This window comes from Engraulis encrasicolus, chromosome 21 (assembly GCF_034702125.1).
Source record: "Engraulis encrasicolus isolate BLACKSEA-1 chromosome 21, IST_EnEncr_1.0, whole genome shotgun sequence".
In the NCBI taxonomy this organism is placed as follows: domain Eukaryota; kingdom Metazoa; phylum Chordata; class Actinopteri; order Clupeiformes; family Engraulidae; genus Engraulis; species Engraulis encrasicolus.
This window is the reverse complement of record NC_085877.1, coordinates 32,743,709-32,767,001: the sequence shown is the minus strand read 5'-3', so window position 1 is coordinate 32,767,001 and position 23,293 is coordinate 32,743,709. Positions and strand designations below refer to the sequence as shown.

Below are 23,293 nucleotides of genomic sequence, written 5' to 3'. Positions count from 1 at the left end.
TTTACAATTAGCTTTTGCGAAAGGAGAGAGTGAAAAGCCTGGAAAACATGTTCCTCGCTTTGCATCCTCGGTCACTGTCTGAGTCTCTCCTCCCGCCAAGGCCGTTTTTATTGGGCAACACAGAAGGAATGGAAAAACAGTTCTAACATTGTTTCAGTAGGAAGAGAACATTCTCTGCCCCTATCTATGCAGGTGCACTGACAGTAATTCACACAGAAACAGAGTTAGACCACAGACACACAGAAACAAAAGCTCACACATAAGGGGTCTTACACACCAAGGCGGTAAAGCGTCGCGGAACGGCCGCATTTTATACCGGCGTCGGTGAAAATACATTGAAACCTATCTGTCCTTACACACCAACCGGCGGTAGTCGGGCGTCAGCGGCGCGGGAGCCGGCTCCGCGCCGCGCTGCATTTGGAAAATAGAACTCCAGCGTATTTTTCACGCCGGCAACCGGCGGTGTCTCATTCAAATGAATGGCAAAGTAGCATGCTAGCTTTAGCTGTGGGGACGGTTTTGAACAGGACTGGCCGCGCACGCCGACGCTGTCAGTGTGCAAGGCAGAGAAAAGCACGCCGGCCAAAACTAAGCAGAAAGACCGCGTCCGTCCTGCGACCGTTCCGTTCCGCCTTGGTATGTTTTGGCCCTAAAGAGTTTGGCCAGAAACCAAGAAAGAATAACCAAGTAACCAACTAATATGTTAGAATTATTCTTACACAGGATATTTTTATATCTGGATATTTTTTTTTCTCCTGGTACAATGTAATAACATTGGTTTTGGCCTTCCGTTTCCACTAGCAGATTTTTAAAATCCAGATATTTACTTTTTAAATATCCTGTTTAGGGGGGTAAACACACTTGTTACAATGGAGTTTTTATTTTTATCCACGTTACACCTGCACAGGACAAAAAAGTAGCAGGCTAAACAATATCCTGCTACGTGGAAACAGCACCTGTGTGTCCAAACTTTTCACCTAATGCCCCCCCCCCCCCCCCCCCCCCCCCCCCACACACACACACACACTTACTGATACATACTCCTTGTTTTCATGTTTTAACAAAAAAAGGATGAAGGGAAAACAACACTAACCAGCAATGCAATCCCTACGCTGGTAGACTGCGTGAATCCACCACCTCTTGCCTCCCCTCCTGCGAAAAGGCGTAGAAGAAGTGAAGGTAAGAGTGAGAAATGACTCAAAGAACGTTGCAATAATTAAAAAAAAAAAAAAAAAAAAAAAAAAACACATTTACAGGTGCATCACATGTACAGACACGTAAAATAAAGTAGGCCAATTACACATGAAATGGTCCACTGAGATTAACTTTTGGTCTTAAATCATCCAAAGCAGAGAAAATGCACACTGACAAAAAAAAAAAAGATGCTGCTATGGAACAGGTTGAGTACATAACAAATGGAGCAGATGGAGAAGGAGAAGAAGGAGGACAAGTGGCAGGGGAAATGGGGGAAGGATCAGAAAGAGAAAAAGAAAGATGTTCAGGAGAAAGAGAAGCGGAAGGAGAAGGCAACAGAGGAGAAGAAGGAGAGAAGGGAGGAGAAAATGAAGCAGAAGGGGAAGATGAAAGAGAGATAGGAGGAGAAAGAGAAGCAGGAAAAACAAAAGCAGGTGGAGGAGGGGAAGGAGAAGTCCAAGTAGAAGACGACAGAGGAGAAGAAGAAACGGGGGTAGGGGAAGAAGGAGAGAAGGGAGGAGAAAAGGAAGGAGAAGGACAGAAAGGTGGAGAAAGAGAAGCAGTAGCAGGAGTAACAGGAGCATCTGGAGAAGGAGGAGGGAAAGGAAACGCGAAAGAGAGAGGAAAAGAACAGCCTCAGCATCAGGTGTCCATTGACCTATGTAGTCTGCAACAAAAAGATAAGGTGATGCTCTGAAAATAATTAATTTAGAAATTGGGTAAGATTCTCACAGAATCAAATTAACTATGCATATTTGTCGTCACAGAGAATTGCAGCTCTTGAGGCGGAGGTTGCACGGCTAAAAAGGCTGAGGAGAAAAAGGAAGGCAGCTAAGCCTAAACAACCCAAGTAATGTAGCTCTTACTCTTCATACTCTTCACATAAGGCTGCTATGAGCAATGGGGCTTTTGGCATCGCATGTTATCTACTCTTCTCTGGTATTTGTTATTGTTAGTTTGTCATTTTCCATAACCTAGCCATTGATATCACCTTTTGGTACCATCTTCACAATTTCCACAAGGCAATGAACAATTTGAGTTGAGCCGAGCTGATACCATCCAGTGAAAAAGTCCCATGAGTTTAATTTCATTCCAAATTTATAACGGTTATCTCATGCCCCACAACAATACCTTTTGTGAACCTCTGCAAAGTTTTTGTACTTTAAGACCTAACACTATCATGTTCTTAAATAGGCCTCATGAAATTCTGGAGGGCCTGCTGCAGGATTGTCCTGAGCCCTGTAAAAAAATTATCAGGGCCCAGATTTCGGAAGCTGGGAAGAGGGGAAGAGGTAGGCGCTTCAATGATGATATGAAAGATCTGGGTCTGCAGATTCTGCATACAAGCCCCAAGGTGTATAAATATCTGAGAAGCCTATTTGCCTTGCCCTCAAAAACTACGATACGACGCTATGTCAATGCGCGTGTGGGATACTTCTCGGTAAACATCAACATCACATTTTCTGCATTACCTTATCTACTGCATTACATTACACAGTTCTAAGAACATAACATATATAATTTTAATGGTAATTTAGCTTGCTTTGTCCCACAGCCAGGCTTCCTACATGGCATCATGAACCAAATGCACACCCTCACTGCCACTCTACCACCAGCAGAGAGGATGTGCACTGTGGTAATTGATGAGATGGTCATCAAGTGCTGTTTTGAGTTTGATCGGCACCATGATGCCATCCATGGCGTTTCCCCTTTGGGCCATGATGGCAAGAGGGCTTTTGTGGAGATGGAAACAGGTAAGCCAACACCAACATCTCCTGTTTATATTTATACCATTTTTGTGTGGATATCACATTACTCAGCATGAAACTTTGTCCTTCAACAGGCCATAGGCTACTTCTTTTCAGCAGGGCCAATGGCTGCTGTTGATATTGCAGCCATCATCCGGGAAGCCACCCGACATCTGGAGGCAATTGGGTTTTCAGTATGTAGTGCATGTATATCAAAGAGCAACATTAACAACAAGCCGTGTATCTGCACAATTTTCATCATTTTGGCTCTATACCCCACCACAATGAATTTAAAATCAAAGGAAAAGATAAGCTGTAAGCGTTGTCTAATGGCAGTTATTAAGATGAATATTATGCAGACTCACAGTCTTTCACACACACACTCACACACACACACACACGCACACACACAATTCACAAAGATGAATATTGAGCCAGTGTCACAGTATTTACGCGACTGTACTTACAGTAAGGGCCAGAAATATTTGGACAGCAACACAATTATCATCCTTTTGCACCCAATACCCCACCACAATGGATTTGAAATAAAACAAAAAAAAAAAAACTGTTCATTAACTGTAGACTACTAGCATTAATGTGAGGGTGTTAGCATCCAAATCGCATTAACAGGATTGAACTAGCAACCGTTTTTGTACGTGTTGCCCACTTATTAAAGGAACAAAAGTAATTGGATAGTTGGCTGGTCAGCTATTCTCCAGTCAGGTATGTGCTATTTTTATATATAAAAATGGAAAGTTTGATGTATAAATACTAGACTGTCCAATTACTTTGGGTCCCTTCAAATTGGGAGGTACTAATAGAAATGAACATAATGCCTTCACAGTTCACCCAATTTGGACGCAAACACCCCCATATTAAAGCTGAAAGTCTGCTGTTATTGTACCACTCATTTGTTTCATTTCAAATCCATTCGGATGGTGTACAGCACCAAAAATAGGAAAAATGTGCAGATATCAAAATATTTATGGCCCTCACTGTACATAGAGAATCAACCACTAACCTATTTTCAAGGTGCAAGCTGTAGTCTGTGACCATGCAGCAACCAACATCAAAGCCATCCATCACATTGTGTTCAATGTAACATTGTGTCTCTATGTTGCTTTGTAGACTGTTAGCGACTGTGTGATGGAGGAGGGGCTCTATTACGTTGCTGGCTGGGTGGTGCGGGTCCTTCAGCAGGACTTAACTGTGAAGACCTGCAAACAGTGCGAGTTCCTGCTGTTAGGCCCAAGGCATCAGGACCACAACTACACTGCAGCTCCACACCACCCTTTTCTGAACAACAAAAAATTCACACCGGGGGCAAACCTTATGAGGCCTTCCTCACAGTTTTTTGAGGGCATAAGATTGTTGGAGGGTGAGTTTTCCCGAGCCATTCCAAAACTCTGGCCTCATCCGCACATCACTAGTAATCTAGAGACCATGCTTGGAAAACTGGGGGCGTTCAAGAGCTCTTGAACGCCCCCAGTTTTCCAAGCATGGTCTCTAGATTACTAGTGATGTGCAGATGAGGCCAGAATCAGCCCCCACCCCGAGCATGCCCTCTTAATAGAGACAACGGCAATAAAAAAATTTGTGATGTGCAGGTTAGGAGCTGAAATCAGGGTCCGGAACCGGGCCCTGCACTCAGATAAACTAAAAGCGGGCAGGAAACTCACTACTTTGACATCCTGAATGGCATGCCTTAGAAGAGCAGTAGACACGTCCTGTTTTACACAGCTTTGTGTTGGCACATTTGCTTTGAATGACTGCAGCTCCCTCATAGCAAGAGCTAGAAACTCCATAAAAAAAATTGAATGGTAGCCCAGAGTCCCTGTTTTTCAAATGAGACACAGAGCTCTTCTGAGTTACATTCAGGGACAGTGTAATTTCAGATCTGCTCAACAATACCCTTTTCTTCCCATGTTTTTTTTTCTGTACATAATGTAGAATACTTCTACAGAGTCTCTACTTTCAAATTAGTACCTGCCACTTCGTGATAGATCACAGGAATCATTTAAGTGAATGTTGTGTAAAACTTTAAAATCTCAAAAATGGCACCACACCTTAAAGAGGTTAAAACTGTTTTTTTCTTTTTCTTAGATGTTCTGTCCCTCCATGTTATAATTACAATTGCTATTACAATTGTTGTTAATTGATTGTTACTACTATCTTCATTGTCTTATATTCCTATTTAATTAAAAGACAATCAATTCTCATTTCATGAAATTTGTCTCAGTTGTTTGATTGTGCCTCCCCCATCGTACACGAAGCTGAAAGTTAATCTTTATCTGCTACTGATGTTGGCTATGATTATGTCCTCGGCTGTAAATTGCTTTGGGTAGAAAGCGTCTGCCGAACGCAATGTAATGTAATAACAAAAACATATGGTAATGAATCATGTAAAAGCCAGCTGAGACGAGACCCATGCTTAGCTGATAGCTACGAACCTAGCTGCTAACAGGTTGCGAAATAAAAAAAAACAGATATCACGACGGATACAATCGCTACGTCGGCAAAAATGCCCGATTCCAACATGTGCGTAAAAAAAGCAACAACAAAATACTTTACAAGAGTACCTTAACCTACTTACCCCTCCACAGATCGTGTCGTCCGTGTAGATGTTGCTTCAGGACTGCCATTTTTCTAAATAACTGATATCTGCCTCAAGAACAGAAACAAGAAACAGGCTTGCTGCCGTAAAGCAGCATCTCCGGTCGTGAGCTGTGTATGACGTCATCGACACTTTAAATAACTTTTTAAAGAGAATGTATGGCTCTAGAAATCTAAAACTCGGTCTGGAGCATTTTATAAATATTCTCTTTGAAAGGCAACACTTAAATTAGTGCACAAAAAATGTATCTAGAGATAAGGGTAGGTAATGGGGTATAGCTCCATTGGACTCCATTCATTCTGGTCTCCAGAATTTTGATCACCCTCACATCGCCCCCGCATGGATACCAGTGGAACTACAACTATATCGCCTCGTTCGAAACCGGAAATGCGCCGACAGTGGGATATCTGGTCTTCCTAGAGTATCTGTGGTCTCACATCGTGCAGTGTACATGGGGTAACGACAAGCAATTTCTCCTCACGATCGTGCAATCGCAGGGGTCGCAAGAAAATCAAAACTGTTTGAAATTCTAGTCGTGGCTTGTGTGTAATTTGCAGAGTTAAAGCAGTGCTACGACCCGATTTGACACTTCACATGCACAAATTAATAGGGCAGTGCGATTCGCTGTTGAGCGCGACCTCATGTCCACCTCACTCCTCTGCAGACCGGGGAAACATGCCTGTCGCGTCGTACGGTGGAAGCATTTCGGTCGCATCCGACTGTCGGATCCTGTTGTGTGAGGACGTAACTCGTGAGCTGTGAACTTTTAAACAGTGAAATTCCATCGTGCAGTGTGAGCAGAACCTTAAAGTGGAAATGAAGCACTGACAACTACTATCATTTTTCGGCGACTTATTTATTTTCATAAACGAATGGATGTTCGTTGAACTGCACTTTTAAGTAGTTTTGCTGAAAAATTACATATTATTACAGAGTTTCGCCACAAGGGCGCAGCCATGTTTGCCGCCTACGTAACGCGAATGTTAGAAGTTGGTGGCTAACGTAACCTTCCATTCACTTAACGTTAGCGTGTGCTAACTACAGCACTAACTGACTCTAATCGTGGCAGTAAAATTGAAGAAGGACGAGGGGTTCATTTTACATTGTCCCTGGGTATTCTATGTTATAGACCTACTATCAGATGAAAGAGAAATGTCAAGTGTCATTATCACTTTGTGTCAAAAAGCCTTTGCTACGAGCATGGTGGGATAGCTGCAGCCATCCACCCATTGCATCCACCATAGGACAGGAGTCAGGACTGAGAGGCTGCTCGCTCTCATAGGTTTGTAGTGACAGACCGTCACCAATAACGTCTTTTTCCTGCATTGTTGGACGCTAATCTGAAAGCCCATGTCGTTAAGTTGGCTATGTGATCCAATTCAGTAATAGAAAATAACTTGCAAAATTGGCGGAAGTTTGGAAGGCTCTGTGAAGGGAAGGGACGCAGCCTGTGTGTGTGTGGCTATCCCATCCCCTCTCTCGTCTCACTCTCTGAGTCTGAGCTTTGGGGATTTGAAGTTGATACCACGGGAAATGAGTACACACATTAAACTATCATGTCCTAAATTAAGTTATGGCATGCTTATTAAAGTAGCTGCATCTATTGTATTAAATTATTTTGATATAAAAGCCGCGAATGCATCCTCAAACTGGCTGGATTGAATTTGACTGGATAACACAGATAAACGTGGGCACATGAAGTAAAATTAATTCAGGTGCTTGGTAAATGTTGGCGAAATCATCGGAAGATGAAGGTAGGGAACTGCAACATTGCACGATTATGAAAGTGATCATGTTGGCTCATGCCAAAATTTGTTAGCGACTTGTCACCTTAGCAAAAAAGCTGCTTGTTTACCTGTGGTTCATGTGATGGGATGTCTGTCTGCCTTCATGCCTCATATTTGTTCTGTCCCACCCAAACAAGTATTCTTGCTTCATTTGGGTTAAGCAAATAAGCTCATAATCATCAGCCACGCAAGGCCCAAATGTTTAATTCACTACTATCATAACAGCATTAGAATAGGAGACTACCATTCGCGTGACGTCACCCGCTGGCTGGAAACGTTAACAGAAACGTTACGTGTTTGTGCTTTATTTTTTTATTAACGGCTTAAATTTCAGACTTCAAAAAAAAAAAAAATTGCTGGTTTATTTTACTGGTGTTATAGACAGGGGTGCACATAACTTTTTTAGGCCGTTACTCATATGCGCACCAGCAAATATGTTTTGGTACGCACCACATCCGCGGTAAAAAAAAAAAAAAAGTCTACTGTCTGCAGGGTCGAAGGATCACCACGAACGTTGACACATGTTGTTTGAAGGCTAATGCAACTGGTGAAGGTAGCCTAATCAAATGTGTTGTTAGTTTGGTATTCTTTAAATCTTAATTAGCCTACATATGGTACAGGTAATCTTGAAGTTAAGTGATTATTGTCTGGATTTCATCTGTTTTTGCCGATATCGCAGTCATGCCTGTTAACTGATGCACAGAGGGGGAATAAACTTGTATGCGGTGTCCGTTTGGAATATGGTGGGAAGAAGCTGACGAAATTAAGAAGTGGAGCTGGCCGGGAACTGCGTGCATTTAAGAAGCCACGCGCATGGATGCATGCTTTCAGTTTTTAACTTCTATGCATCGGAGTTGCCAATGAGAATAACGGGGGTGCGCGTCCATTCTGGGAGTTAACAGACGGCACAACTCCATAATGATGGAGGGAGGAGGAGAGAGCCAGGAGCTCAACTCGGTCGCGCTCGCGCTGACTGTCGTTAGATTTACAGTTGATATGCGAGTGACATGTCTATTTTTAGGCATTCACCAGAAAACGGGACACATCGCGTCCCTTACCTGTTCAAGACGGAACGCATGCTTTCACTACCACATACGGAACGATTCCGCATTTCAAGGGACTGACACTAGCCTACATTTCTGTCCGCTCATCATTATTAGCCTCAAGCCACGGCACTTGGAGCCACTTCTAGGAAAGTTTTTTTTTTTTTTTTTAAATATCTGACTCAATTTTCTTTGCTGTTGACGAAACTCCAAAGAAACTGATTAGGCTACTGTTGTCTGTTTCTTTTTGGACATGTTTGACCATTCACCAACATCAACAGTCTGTTGAGATAGGGTACGCAAGTGCGCTGTAGTGACCGAGGTGGCAGTACGCATTGCAAATTTTTGGTACTAATGCGCACCTGCGTTCCAGTTATGTGCACCCCTGGTTATAGACCCCTATATTAGGTCACTGCTTCATTTCGTCTTTAAGACCCACGAGTGAAAATATCGCACAGTGTATGCCCGGCTTTAGTGACTGAACAGCATACTAGAGATATTAGATAATGGCTGTTGTTCCAACTAAAGAGGATATATTCCGGTTTCACATTTTCTCGCGCTGTAACTGCCATTTTGTTGACATATTAATGAAATGCCGTCTGACCCGTCTTTGGCAGATCAATGCATGACAGCCACCCGGTCTGTCCAGAGGAGGTCTTGATCCGGCTCTCCAAATGGATCATCCCGGTTTTAATCAGCTCTATTAAAAACACGGAGCGCATGGTCAATGGGTATGTCGCCATGATGGATAAAATGTGTACAGATATCCGATTGGCTAAAATATTTTTCCTAGTACAACAACGCCACAGATGGCCAAACTCGGCTTCTCATTGGTCAACCTTCACAACTTCCTGTGACAGGTTAGGTTTAGGCATGGTTTTGGTCTGGGCACAATTTCGCCACAAATTTGCCAATACCTTGCTTATTTCGCCGTTTTTGGCAAAAGTAAAGAATCAGAAATATTGCTATAAGTTTAGGGAAGGTTTAGGTCTAAGCACAAGCACATATCAAAAATGTGGCGAGTGTCAGCGTGTTTTCGGCTTCAAGACTCGTAACTTGCACGTGTTACAGTCTTGCCACTCTGGAAGCTCGACCAATCAGAGGCCACCTGTGGCGTCCTTGTACTAGGGGAAAAAAATATCGCATCCGATTGCAGTGTTCAGCTTTGGCCAAATTAACTGCACCTGTTGGTCAGCAGTAATTGCTGATCGTAATTAAGGACAGCTGACAAACATTCACGCTGTCCTATGACCTGTTCCACACTCCGATCCTCGTGGAAGTGGCATTGTATCTAACCATGCTTCCAATACTGACCGTAGAAGAATTGTACTCCCTCGTCATCATTCCGTACGCTGTGATGACGTCTGTGGCCGCTCTTTCTCAAGTCTCTTTGCTTCGTACCAAGGAGACTAGAGATAGGAGGGATTACATACGTAGGTGCCCCATTACTGCTGACCGACAGCTGCAGTTAATTAGGCCACAAACTGAACAGTGACAACTGGATTTCCTCTCTTGACCGATTTTTACAGAGTTGCAGACTACAAATTTTATCCATTATGGTTGTCGCACCCACTGACCATGCGCACCATGTCTTTCAGCAACGTCTTGGGACTACACCTAAGCCAATGCATTTTCCATTGAGTGATACTTCTTCTCTAGTCCACGTAAAATGCAATGCCGCTACTGCCAGGTCTGCAAAGTGGAACAGGTCATAGACAGGGAATTTGTGTCAGCTGTAGTTAATTTAATCACAAACTGAACATTGACAACCAGACATCCTATTTTGACTGGGCCGGAACTCACAGCAGCTGCTCACACCCACAATGCAATTCAAATTGCGGAGTTTCCAGTGTCACAATTTTTATCCATCATGGCATTGCACCCACTGCCCATGCGCACGGTGTCCTCAAGCTACGCCACCGTACTACACCGTGGACAATGCAAAATGCAAAAAAAATGTTCTTATCCATTTTATGTTCTTTGGGTACGTCCAAAGCTATTGACTTGGGCTGGGGTAACTTAATGTGCGGTTGAAGATCACCAGCTACCCTGCTGGTAGGAATCTGCTGGAGCTTGGCGACCACACCCTATGTCAAATTTCTGCTTTCTGATCCCCAAAACGTTTATTTGGAATTAAATGAAAGTACAACGTATAGCCTACTCACATTATCTCAGAAATGAATACATACATCTCATATCACAAAAAGTTGTGTACTTGGATTTAAATGCGTTCTCCAGAGGACTTGGTGTTGACTTTTTAGCTCACCGACCACTGTGGCAAGTGCTTTTACAGAGACACTAGACATTAAGTGTCTCTGCCAGCCAGAGTTTAGTTGCCAGTTTCTTTTTTTCTTTGGAATATTCTTGCATACAAACAATTGATGCAACTACTGTGAGAACAAAGTAGCTTTCAAAGTGGCTAGTAAGACTGAAATTTGTACTTCTCTAAGCCTAATTTTACCAGCATTTGGCCAGTTGACTGGTGCCGATGTCAAGCCTTGGTTCTCCATATGTAATTCCTTTATGCAGATATGGTCAGCCACAGCGCTGACTTTTAGTAGATATCTGTCTGAGTATATATTTGATTTTTAAAATAGCAGTAATGTGATGGGCTATCCCATGTGAACAACCTTTATTCCTGTTCTGTGCAGCTTACACACAGGGTTGCCAGATGAGGGTGATGATTTCCAGCCCAAATAATGTACAAAATCTTGCCCAATTTTATTGATTTCTATAGCAAAAATTGGGCTGTTTTTTATCTGCTAAATGCCAATTTTACCCGCACACAGCCATCCTAAGCAGCCCAATTAGGCGGGAAACAACCCAATCTGGCAACACTGCTTACACACAGCGTCAATGAACTCCAACCAACCCCTACTGTCTAAATGGCAGATGGCAGAATTAGTTAAAATGTTCACAGTTCTTGAAATGGAAGATGGCAACCTGGCCAATCGCTGTGGGCGACTTTGTAGATGTGTGTATGGATAATAACACATCAACAGGTGGGAAAACTTTGAGAAATTCAATCATCATGTCTATCTATAGTAGGGAAAAATCCAGGATGGTTTTTCAAGACGGTTGAGAACCCTGACAATGCATTTGTCACTGAAAATGTGTTTCAAAAAGTCGGCAGATGCACCAAAAAGTCGCTTAAGGTGCTAGATGAGGCTTTTAGTCGCCACTCGCGTCTAAAACACACTAATTTGGCAACGCTTGTCACAATTTTTGCTGTCTGGGGCCCTTTGGTGTGCAGTGTTGCCAGATGTGTCTGGTCAAATCCTGACTAAAAGCTTCTCAAAAAACGCCAAAATGTGCTAAATTCCGCTCAAATTCAACAAATTACATGGACATCTATGGGTCCAAAACGACAAAAAAAAAAAAAAGACAAATGGCCAATTTTTACTCGCAGACGCTCATCCCAAGTAGCCCAATTGGCTGGGCACCCGCCCTATTTAGCAAGATGGTTGGTGTGGCAGTTTATGAACGTATATGCCTACTCATAATTAATCACAAGTATTTTATTTTCAACGTGTCAACACATTCACTACAAAGTCACGTAAAAATGCGTTTTGCCTCCCAAACGTTGGCTCCCAAACCGTAAAATTACGTTTTTACACTTTTTTTTTTTTTTTTATTGGATTCTGAATCTACACTTTCTAAAACACATTCTGTAGATCGTCAAAACTCCTACAAAGTCAGGATCTGGATATTTCATCATCTGTGCATTTTTTATTTCACACCGTTTTTGAGTTTTATTATAGCCAGTCAAACCACTTCCTGATCACGTCACGTCATGTCTCGAGTACTTCCTGGGTTGGAGAATCAAAACAGACTTGCCTTGCTAGCTAGCATATTCCTAAACACAGGGAAGGATTAGGATTTCCAGGATAAGTATAAAATGGAAGGTTGTAAGGGGTCTTACACACCAAGGCGTTAAAGCGTCGCGGAACGGCCACGTTTTTTACCGGCGTCGGTGAAAATACATTGAAACCTATCTGCCCTTACACACCAACCGGCGGTAGTCGGGCGTCAGCGGCGCGGGAGCCGGCTCCGCGCCGCGCTGCATTTGGAAAATAGAACTCGAGCGTATTTTTCACGCCGGCGACCGGCGGTGTCTCATTCAAATGAATGGCAAAGTAGCATGCTAGCTTTGGCTGTGGCTAGGGTTTTGAATAGGACTGGCCACGCACGCCGACGCTGTCAGTGTGCAAGGCAGAGAAAAGCATGCCGGCCAAAACTAAGCAGAAAGACCGCGTCCGTCCTGCGACCGTTCCGTTCCGCCTTGGTATGTTTTGGCCCTAATGAAAAACAGCATGCAACACAGCAGGAAGTAACCTACTTTGGCACGTCTATTTTTATCTACAGAACGAAAACTGTCAGTCAAGTGACATTAGCCAGCTAGCATTTCAGGTGCTCTGAACTGCTTGACCAGGTGATTTTAGATTACTTGCCAAATATTTGGAAGCTACTGGAGTTGTTCTTTGGGCGATAAAATGCTTTTAGACCCGCAATTTAAACTCGGAGAGTCAGAGCGCACCAGTGACAAAAAAGGCTTTATCTTAGGTGCCGTTTCCACGTAGCTGGATATTTTTATATGTGGATATTTTTTTCTCCTGCTTGTATTGGTTTTGCATTGGTTTTGGCCTTCCGTTTCCACGTAGCAGATATTTAAAAATCCAGGTGCAGGAGAAGAAAATAGCAGGAGAAAAAAATATCCTGTTTAGGGGTCTGAAACGCATTTGTTACAATGGAGGATTTTTTTTATCCACATGTTGCGTTTCCACGTAGCAGGAGAAAAAAATACCCTGCTAAAAAAATATCCTGCTACGTGGAAACAGCACCTCAGTTCGAATGTTCAAAATCGCTATTTTTACCTAAACCAGTGCACGCTTAAAGTGAAATAATTTCGGAATGGAACAAGCTAGAAACAAACCGTAAAAATGTACAGACAGCTTTCGAACAAGCCCTGACGTGTCTGTGGGTTGAAGACAAAATATTCGGTGGGTGACATAAAATGATTAAATTGGCTGGGAGTCTACGGTTGATATTGAATGTGTTAATTCGCAGTGTAATTAATTAATGTAATTTTAGTCACCAGCAAGGTATGGACAAAAGTTGCGAAATGTAGTTGCAAAGTCACTTAATCGGGAACACACACTGATAATAAAGATAATTACTGTTCAACTTTGTGTACTTTTGTCTTCTATCTAAATATTGCACAAAGAATTCCAGTATTGCCAGATTTTCTACGAGACATAAGCGGCTAACGTTGTAAAAACAAGCCCAAAAGATGCGACCGAAGGGGTAAGTCGTCAGTCATGTGCCTAGTCAGAGAAGACCTTTTGCTCTTTGCGGGGGTCTGTGCGGCAGCTAAAATTCACACAGAGAATGGGAGTTAACAATGCTGTACTAGGGTTAACTTGTAAGGATGAGTGAAAAAAACGAGTTGCCATTGAGAAACATTATGTTACACACATCCAAACCAGCGGCAGAGATGAAGAAAATATTAAGCCAAACCCTGAAGAGAACAAGCCCCCCCCCAAAAAAAAACAACCCACAACTTTGCAGAACTGGATGACAACATCTGACAGACAGGAGAGCAGAGTGGTCAGTGATGATCGAATCGAAAATGGTAACAGTGTTTGCTTGCTGAAAAATCGTTTGAAGTCGCTAGATGACATCATGACATCACAGTAATGGTGGGGTGTCGTCCGCGCTAATGTCTTATCCTGTGCGTATCGCTCGGTGCGTAATTCCAAGAGCAGTATGATAAAGGGAAGAAAGGAGTCGCACACTGGAGCTGGATGCAAAATCAAAAAAATGTATTAAACAAAGCCGAGAAAATGTAAATAAAACCGACAGACAGGGGACAAATGTTTCGGGTCTAGCCTTAGCCTTCTTCCCTTTATCATGACATCACAGCCAGAGACAGTTTAGATCGAGACAGGACAGATGGCGGCCATCTTATTGACGCCTTTGGAGTGCTATTTCGCGATTAAGTACCAGATTTGAGGGTCAATGGGAAAAATGAATGGGGAAACTGAGTATAGGATGGGGAAGAACCCAGCGGTTGTGAAAACCATATGGTTGAAACCACCGTGAAAACTGATCAATGTAGACTGCTTGGTTGTGTTATACGAGTCAAAACAAAGCTTTTAAACTTTTCTCACTTTTTTTTTTTGGGAGAGTACAGGCGCAGTAGCAGTGTTGCCAGATTGGGCGGGTGCCCGCCCAATTGGGCTACTTGGGATGAGCGTCGGCGGGCAAAAACGGGAAAAATTGGCCATTTGGCGTTTTTTTAAGCCGTTTTGGGCCCATAGAAGTCAATGTAATTTGTTGAATTTGGGCGGAATTTAGCGCATTTTGAGAACCTTTTGGGCGGGATTTGGTCAGACACATCTGGCAACACTGCGCAGTAGTTCCGTAACGGCACGAGAGCAATGGCTTTTCACAACTGAGCGTGCGCCGATGCAGCCAGATGATTGGATCACTGGCACCGCAGCTCAGCAGGCACATTGGCTCTTGTTACCAGAAAGGTGAGAGATGGCTGTCCCATCTCACCTTCTAATCAAAATCTCTGTCACAGCATCACGCTTCTCTACAGAAAATGTGCCCACATTCCTTCATCAACAGTTGAATGGGCAGTGCTAGCTACTTTTTAGAGATCAGAGCGTGGAAAACACTTTCAGTCACAATTATGATGAAAAACAATGATTTCTGTCACTGAAAATATGTTTTAAAAAGTCGCCAGATGCATCAAAACGCTTAAGGCGCTAGATGAAATTTGTAGCCACCAGGGTCGTAAAAAAGTCGCTAATGCCGGCTGCATACTGGGCAATACGGTCACCGCATCACCGGAGTGCTCGCCACCTAGAGGACACTGTATTATCTCAGGAAAACTCCCGCAATTAAGGTCTAGTAGTGGCTGGTTTGAAACATGGCGGATGGAGCAGAAAATGCCACCAAACTTATTTATTTGAACACTTACTGATAAAGACCATGTGTGAAAAGTATTGCTATGTTTGGTGATGAATTTGGTTTTTGTAATTTCGTATCAAATCAAATCGCGTCATTTTGATATTTATCTATTCATTTTTAAGAAGATCCGTGGGAAATCCTATCAATAAAGCAACTTTTTGTGCCCATGACTGACACGTGTGTTAAGCAAGCTACAGATTTTTTAATGCAAAGTCGGGTTAACGCATTGAGGTGTTGAATTGGAGAATGTGAGAAAAGGAAACCTCTCTCTTTCACGCTTTTTTCTCACGCCAGCTTCATACCATGCGTTACAACACGGTGGAAATTATATTTTATGACCATGAATCAGACATCTAGGACTGTCTAAAAGTTTATTTTGTTTCTCATAGGCTTTGACAGACCAGGGGTGGGTTTCTCGAATCCGACCAAAATTAGCCTTCGGAGCAAGTAAGTCCGAACGAAGTCCGACACAACAACTAACAAACAACTATGATTTCTCGAAACCCTTAGACCAACTAGGTCCGATGTAGGTACGAAGTAAGTCCGATGAAATTCCAACCAAGTAAGTTCAGACGCACAATGAAGTTGTCGGAAATGCTCGGAGTGTCTCGCCTCAGCTCGGGTGCATTTATTGCAAAGCAGTGACGCTACCAAAGTGCCTGTCAAATGCATTAGGGTAATTACATCTCTATCAAAAGTCCACAAATCTTCGTCAACACAATCATGTCCCCGAATTCTCCCCTTCAACTGCAGTTATCAGATGCGACATTACAACCCATCATGCATTATTTTTTTTACTTAGCTGAAAGAAATTCGGGGAGGGCAGCTCAGAGAAATGGTCAATGAGCTCCGGCTGAGGTGGGTAACGCCACAGTGACACCATGTTTATGGTATGCCTCACCGGCTGGGAGCCTGACCACAGTCCCAGTGCCTCCATCTCTGCTTTCATCCACAACTTCTGCTGGCGAGAACAGCTCCACCTCTTAACATCCTGGTCGTGGCTTGGCAGTGGATGGGATGCTGGAGGGGCTGAGTGTGAAGGTGCCAGTGTTGATTTTGACAGGAATTTTTAATTTAGTTTTAGTTTTAGTCTCTTGACGAAAATTTAATTTTAGTTTGTTACGTTTTAGTCTAGTTTTAGTCGACTAAAATTCATACAATTTTAGTCAACTAAAATATTACGTTCATTTCTAGATGTCTAGATAGACATTGATGTCTACACTTCTCTATAAAATTGTCAAACTAAAATACCATTTGGGGAAAACAATGGTTAAAATGACATTGTAATCATAAAACATTGTCAAAAACTGCCAGAGCGTCTCATAAGCCAGTGCGTCCAATGTGTAACAAAAATAATGGCCACGACACTCATAAATCTCTGTCGATATTTTAGAACGACTTTGCACGTTATGAAACAATACTGGGTATTGGCCTACCAGTAATCAAGAGCATCGCGGGGTACAGTAGCCAGGTTACTGTAGGCCTATACAAGCGTTACAATGGCACCTGTTGGAAGACGTCTCTCTCTCGCGCGTGTTGCCTATTATTTGCTTGATGCAAAGTTGTGATGGCATACGCGCTCTCGTTGACATGGTTGTGTGCATGGCTCCATGCATTCGCAAGACGTTATTGCAATAACGTATGTGAAAGCGTGGAAGGGCCGTTCACTTCCTGTTCCAGTGTCCTTGTCTGAATCAAGTCGCAAAACTCCACACTTCCCTTTGCGATCGGCACTAAAGTGATTCTTATCAGAAGGCTTGTGCCTACACACAGACCCTTAAATTACAAACATTAGCGAACATTGAAAAAAGATCAGACAACGACCGTTGGGTAGCAGGTTAATGAAAGCGACAGGGAGTAGAGAAGTTCCGCAAAAATGCATCGTTAGAGAAAGATGTTTGCTACTAAGCGACAGCACCACCAGTATTTCATGACTGCATAAACTTCTTCGTCATGGATAAATGGGCAACAATATTTTTCCAGCCAGGATTGCACTGAAAAGTAGGCTACTGCTTTTGAAACAAAGGCGACGGGTGTGCGGTCACTGTACCTGCGTGTGTGTGTGTGTGTGTGGGAGTAGAGGAGGGAGACGCACGCGGAGCAGATGAGGGTCGCGACTTGCGAAATAGCAGGCAATTGTTTTTCAATGTTTCAGTGACATATTAACAAAAATGTTTCCTATTGGTTTTCGTCTCCGGTGGTATTGTAGTCACATTTTCATTTTTTTGGACGAAAATCTAAATCAATATCGTTATTTTTTTCGTCATCGCTTTATTGTCGTCAAGGGAAAAACAATCGTTAACGATAATTATGAGGAAGGGACTTGTCAGACTCCGACTGCAGCATCACCCAGGACAGGATCATCCAGTTCTCGTTCATCACTGCATATGATGACATGGTTCCTGATGCCAGCACCACCTTTCGGGCCACTTTACGGGTGTGGTCAGCTCTCAAAGCCTGTCCAAACGTGCCTTGAAGAAGCTGGGTAAGCACGTCTTCTTGCCGGTGGTATTCCTGTATGATGCACTCGGCCAAGTAGTGTGGAGACACGGTCACTCCGCACCAGCCATCTGCATCATCATACTCCCCAAATGGTGTTGAACTACTTGCTTGCCGTAACACTCCTGTGATAGTCCGTTGGCCGTACAGCCCTCTCTCTCCGTCCAGGACATTCTTCACAGCCAGGAAGTAAGCCAGGTGTGCCCGTTCGAACTTCAGATGAAGCGCCTCATTCACCTGATTGGCCATGTCATTTGGGGACTTTCCAGTGTGGCGAAGCTCGTCCATCACCGTCTTGCAGATGGCCTTCTTGTGCGTCAGAAAAGCAGGCAGGATGTTCCTCAGTCTGTCAGGAAGCATGTCCATCCACTGGGGCTTGTCAGCGAACCAGTAGCTCTTGCAAACCGAGCAGGTGAGCCGCGATGCCAAGATGTAGTACTGGCCACTCGTGCCAATTATGACACGTGGACGACCAACTCCAGAGGACACGACATGAGGATTCCGGCAACCCGACAGGCTTGGCAGACTGTATGTGCTTCTGACTCTCTCCATGATTCTGTGCTCTGGCTTCCAGATGAAGAATGGATGGAGCTGAAAGAAATTCGGGGAGGGCAGCTCAGAGGAATGGTCAATGAGCTCCGGCTGAGGTGGGTAACGCCACAGTGACACCATGTTCATGGTATGCCTCACCGGCTGGGAGCCTGACCACAGTCCCAGTGCCTCCATCTCTGTTTTCATCCACAACTTCTGCTGGTGAGAACAGCTCCACCTCCCCTTAACAGTGAACTGCTTTCAATGTTAATAGAACTGAACACAAGTATTATTATATTAGGCCGGAAGGTGGCCTGCATAACAAAGACATGAGGATGGCGAAGAGATGATCCCGATTCATGTCAGGATCAGGCCAGAGTAAGCAGTAGAGAATAAAACCTTTCAGCGATGGCTTCAGAACCTAAAAGCACAGAAAAGTAACTTCTACTTCACTTGTATTAACAAGAATGCAGCTGCTTTTTCTATGACTATCAAGTCTGCATTGCCAATGCAACACGTTTAGTGTACACTGCGGGCAAAGGGAACATTGCAATTTTAAATAATATGTTTAGTCTTTTCATCATTCAAGGTTTTGACAAATAAGCTGACTTTGAGTTGATAGAAGCCCAATAAAAAAGTAGTGGTGTGCGTGAGATTTTCTTACTAGGTGGAACCTGCAGTTTCTTTGGGGATATCAGGAGCATGCTCTTTTCCAACTCTTCATCATCGTCCATTTCTATACAATAGAGAACAATGGTGAAAATGTGTGTTTACATACTTCAAATCAACATATTAACATTCAATGTTGACATATTCATTAGCACTGTCAACAAACCTGGAAGATTAGAGGCAAGTGATGCTGAGGCAGTAGCTGTCACGGGGAGTGGTGCTGAGGCAGTAGCTGTCGTGAGGGGTGGTGCTGAGGCAGTAGATGTCGCAAGGGGTGTAGCTGGGGCAGTGGCTTTGGCGGTCACAGGGGTTGGAGCTGGGGCAGTGGCTCTGGCTGAAGCTGTAGTTGGTTTCCCACTTTGCTTCTTGGCAAGGTACTGCTGCAGTTTATGCATCTTTGTGTTCTTCCTGCATTCTTGCTGCAGGATGAATGCAGCATACCCATCAGCTCTGCTCTCCCACACCTCTCTCCAGGTCTTCTTTGGATGCTTGCCAAAACCCACCAGGTTACTGTCTTCATCACTATGCTGAGGCTGCTGGTTAGCGATGTAGTGCATCAGGTCCTCAATTTCTTTGAAGGTTTTAGCATAGTTCTACTGGTAGAAAGACAGAATGCTATCCTTCTCTGGACCTTCTGCCCTTGCCACACCAGACCTTTCCTCCTCCTCAACCCTCTTAATCCAAAACAATGTGTAGGACACATCATTCTCAAGCATCCACCGGAATGCCCTTGTATTGTCCAAACTGTGTGCAGTACTCTCCTAGCACCTCTTGCCTGTTGGACACATCCCCACCTCTCATAGAAATGATTTCTCTGGCCTTGTCTCTGCTGTGAAATGGGAGGTGTCTTGTCTTGAAGATCTTTATTCATTTTGATATTAATGGCGTCTTCAGAAGGACCCTGGCAGAGGAAGCCAGGCGGTCCTCTGCGGAAAGACACCGTGATCTTCCAAGGGAAGACAAGGACACGCCTCATCTTCAAGGCTGCAGAAAAAGAGAATATAGAGAAAAAATGTTGTGACAGTGATTACACATATATAATAATGACAATAGGCTTGTACATAATGGCAAGTTATGCTTTGAAAAGTTATATGGTTATGAGTGACAACTTGGACTACATAATGTTATGATAGGGTCTAATATTTATTGTAGTATTCAAGGCTGTGCTTGTTGTCTTGATTTATGACCACCCAAACATATTCATACAAACAGCCTTACATGTAACTTTCCCTCAATGTTGACATTTGCCAAAGCTGTTAAACCCATTATTCACTGAGTCCAGTTTGTGCATTTGTTTACCCTCACTCGAAAAAGTTACCTCAGGACAGCAGGGGGTACAATGCATTGAGGGGGAGGGGAAGGTGCACAGCTGACTAGTTAAGAGAATAGAGACTCAAGCCCGATACACTTGAATAACATTAATTCGTGAATTTTGAGCTGAGAAACTGGCTATGTCAAAAAGAGACAACGAGCCTTTGTGTAGTGCAAAGCATGCCGATAATGCTTACGATTGGCTTTGTTGTTAATCGTAGCCACGAGCGGTCACAGCTCAAGTCGCCTAAAGTCTTTGTCAGAAGTGGGATTCGAACCCACACCTCCAGGGGAGAATACGACCTGAGCACAGCACCTTTTTTTTTTTAATTGAATCATCAATACATATTTACATCAATTAATCTCTTTCAACAAGACTTTCTCTGTCCATTGTTCTTTGAAGAGCATATCCAGTTTGAGTTTAAACTTACTCCTGATATAGTGATACGTGCAAATATGCTTTGCAAAAAAGCAGTTGTACAGGGGCCAATTCAAATCAAAGCCATTAACCACATTCACAAATAAAATAGGCATGATAAAAGAAGTTCCAGTAATTCAAAAAAAGATTCATAAATCAACAACAATTTGGCAAGTTCAATGTAACACCATTCCATTGTCTTTCAATGAAGGGATTCGTAAAAACAAAGATTTAATCAAAATGCTCAGATTCTCTCTTCGCTAAAATACACAAACATTGATTCTATAATTGCTGAAAATTTGGATTTAAATAAGCAACATAGATTCAATTCATTCATTGTATTTTTTCACGGTCCTTCTTGTCCATATCGAGTGTCTTGCCACTGCCATAACAATTTGCAATGCTTGTCTGTTTTTTTTCTTCCTTTTTGAAACTACCAAATAAAAAACCCTTTTCTCAATTCTCTTCCACATACTGCGTGTCTTCTCCAAAACCCAAAATTATTTTTTTCACCTTTTCTTTAAACATACCTGCAAACTTGTCACCTTTCGGCGACATTCACCGTTTTGATCTCAAAATAGGTGACTTACGTGAATCGTGTAGGTGGGGGGTTGGGGTAGACAGACAGATAGACTGGATACGGTACTCATAGAATCTCGAGCTTGAGCGACATTCTATTGATCTTTTGTTGGTCTGCCACTGCCTGTAGTTCCCATTGGCCGCAACGTGTGTCGGGGGCACTGACGTGTATAGTATAACTGGACTGCGGAGTTCGATAGAACTCCATTCAACGGTTTTGAAGCAACCGCGGCTGATTTACTTCCGCCCCAAAAATGCGGAAATATAATAATCACCTTGACAACGTTGAGCTACATTGCTGATAGGTCGACATTGCCGGCCAATCCACAAACAGACACTTCAAGACATGTCCCGCCCCTCCCACCAGAATATGACATGGCGTCCCCAGCAGAAATATTGAACAAAGTTTTCAGCTGTGGAACTGGTCGACACAGAAACCCTTGATTGTCATAAAAACAGCAACACAAGTTCAAATGGAACTGGTCATCGGTAAGTATGGCAAATATACCATGCTATTAATAAAATGATACTTTGGGATAACGAAACCTTGAAGAGCTTGTTATGATGACCATAATAATTTTAGCTTAGCATCTAACGTGAGCCAGCCGAATGGCGTAAGACCTAGCTTACTATAAATTACTTCACCACGTTGTAATGTAGCCGCAATTAAAGATAAATTGGAAGTTAGGCTACAAACAGAGCTGTACACAGAAAATGCAATGTGAAAATGTGTCTTTGGGGTCGGCGTACCGTTTGGCAAAACATGTCAGCAATACTCAGTATCAACATTGCATTTGTATGAGCTCAGAATGCTCCAATTTTCATGTTGTACATCGTAAAATAGTGTTTGTTTAGTGTCTGCCACACCAAGTTAATCCTCTACGGACATTTGTAAATAACTTTGAATGTTTGGGCATCAAATGACATGCAAAACCTTTCCGTTTGACAGACAAACCATGGACGTTGAAGAAAGGCTCCTCGACGCCAAGCTGTCATCCGGAAGATTGAAGATGAAGATTGCCGTGTCGAGCAGTCATCATCATGACCATTTTTTTGCTGATCCCCCCAGTTTTTGAAAAGATTCAGAATACAAAGCTTCTCTTTCTTAGATCACTCTTAGAAGTAGACGGTATGGTAAACAAACCAAAGTTAACACCTTTCAGTTAGTAAAACATAGCTGGCACAGTAGGCTATGACAAAACATCTGGGTGTTTTGTGTGCTTGACATCAAGATTAAAATGAAATATTCACCCTTATGTTCTGCTTTTTAAACTTGCAAATCATGGAGTGGACATTCTTCCCCAAGCTTGTAAGAAATGCATTACTTCAATCACACAGTGTCTCCCAACTTTTTTTTGTCTCAAGTACCCCCTAAGCATTTTTGTCATACCATGAGTACCCCCTCCCTCATGCTCTAGTCTACTGTATATCTTCCTCTATCCCAATATGATTATGCTCCATACATTTCTTTTTATTGATACCTGCCAATGCATGTACCACCTGCATTGTGTTCACGTACCCCTAGTGGTACATGTACCCCTGGTTGGGAAACACCGATCTAAACAGTTGTAACAATAGTGTGTTAACCAATATTACAAATTAAACAAAATGTGTGGGCTGCTGTATATAAGCATTTATTAACTGTGTTTCATAATTGCAATGGTTTTTGAAGCTGGTTCTGCATATCGGATCCTCTGTGGTGGCAGGATGCAGGCAGCAGCGTACTGTACATCTTCAGCTGTAACGATAAATACAAATCTATTTTTAAAAAAATAATTAATGTAACATGAACATAATTGAAGCATATCACTGGTGTATATATAGAGTAACTATAACATTTCAGTGTAGTAAAAATGTCTACATTTGTTTAAAAAGGAAAAACCCATGAACATCCTTCTCAAAAAAGTTTTGGGTGCAGGACT

The 23,293-nt window shown here is 42.9% G+C and overlaps 1 pseudogene; it reads right to left on the bottom strand.

The window, feature by feature from the left end:
- Positions 1 to 17,662: 17,662 nt before the first annotated feature.
- LOC134437379 (uncharacterized) lies at positions 17,663 to 21,158 on the bottom strand (annotated as a pseudogene).
- Positions 21,159 to 23,293: the final 2,135 nt, after the last annotated feature.